The sequence below is a fragment of the Echinops telfairi genome, unplaced genomic scaffold (assembly GCF_000313985.2).
Source record: "Echinops telfairi isolate 266 unplaced genomic scaffold, ASM31398v2 ScPeMD7_70;HRSCAF=299, whole genome shotgun sequence".
In the NCBI taxonomy this organism is placed as follows: Eukaryota; Metazoa; Chordata; class Mammalia; order Afrosoricida; family Tenrecidae; genus Echinops; species Echinops telfairi.
The window spans coordinates 24,960,038-24,961,661 of NW_022103968.1; positions in this window are offsets into that span (position 1 = coordinate 24,960,038).

Below are 1,624 nucleotides of genomic sequence, written 5' to 3' on the forward strand. Positions count from 1 at the left end.
CAAAGGCAGAACATAGCTTGAGAAGAGAAGAAAATCAAAAAAGGACATATATGGGAGATGTGAAGGCAGTTTAAACGTGTCAAAATGGAAGACTTCGAAGCAATTTCCATAAATCATTTGAAGATCTAATTGTTTTGTCTTCAAAGTAGGCAGTAATATTTCAGAACACATTTTACTATGTAGAAGTCAATGGATCATTCATGTCAAATGTTTCAAAGGTAAGGTTGACTCCACGTTTCTTTGTAAGAAAAATTCTATCCTTTCTAATTCGAGAGTTTGTGCATAGGTGAAGACATGCCATATTATAACAAGACGGGAACATATTAATTTTAATAAAGGAGTGTGAACTCTGACAGACCCATTTGGGGTTTCCTTTGAATCTCTATTGTACCAAACTCACTGCCAGCAGCTGATGACAACTCTTAGTGCCCAGTAGAACAGAGTGGAACTTCTCCTGTGGGTTTCTGAGGCTGTAAGCCTTTCCGGGGACAGTCTCATCTTTCTCTGGCAGAGCAGTTGGTGGGCTTGAATAGCTGACCTTGTAGTAGTTAGCAGTCAAACATATAACCCACTATGCCATCAGGGCTCCTTATTTATTGTACAGTAACTCTTCTTTCTGGCCCCTCTTTAAGATAACAAAGTGGAACTGCCTGCTCTTCAGTTCCTAATAAAGGTGAAGGAAGTGATAAACCCGAAACAAGACACATTGCAATCAAGTCAATTTTGACTCATGACAAACCCATAGGACAGGATAGACCTGTCCCTGTGGGTTTGCAGGACACTAACTGTTTACAGTAGAAAGCTTCATCTTTCTCCCTTGGAGAGATGGGTAGTTCCTAACTACTGACCTTGCAGTTAGCAGCCCAAGGCGTACCCACTATGCCATCACTGCTCCTTGGGTAAAATTCCATATTCATGTAATTTGCACCGTTAAAATATATCTTTGGATCAAAGGACACCATGTACAGTATATCTTGACCTAAATGTTTAGCACAACACAAGCCAAATAAAGACTGCGTGCACTTTCTCTAGCTCAGGCTAGCTAACATCACCTTCAAATATCCTGGTTCTTTGTGGGCGACCAGTATAAAGAGTGGCGTCTGGCATGTGCTGTGTCACAGAAACTAGAGCTGAGTCAGCAGGTCAAATAGACCCAAAATAAGTCTAACATCTGAGGCACCCAACTGTATGTTGGCCAGTGTATTGATGCAAACAACATTAATAAAACTCAAAATAGTTGTGCTGGGGGTTTAGGTAAGGGTGGTTAGAGTTGAAGGGACAGAAAAAAAAGGACTTTAACTTGACCCAGGAGCTTATAGCCCTGATCCAAATCCTCCAGCAACCGCAAACATCTTTGCAGCGTGACAATACATAGTTTCAAAATGATATTTTAAAACTTCAGGCAAACACCAGCTGCTGCCAGAACTGTGTGAAGAACACAAAATACAACTTTGCAAATAATCAGCCAGACAGGGAGCAGTATAGCACCAACGAAACATACAACTTTCCTCTAGTTCTTTAATGCTTCCTCCCCCTGCCCCCAATATCATGACCCCAATTCTACCTTACAAATCTGACTATACCAGAGCATATACACAGGTACAGATAAGAACTCACAACACAG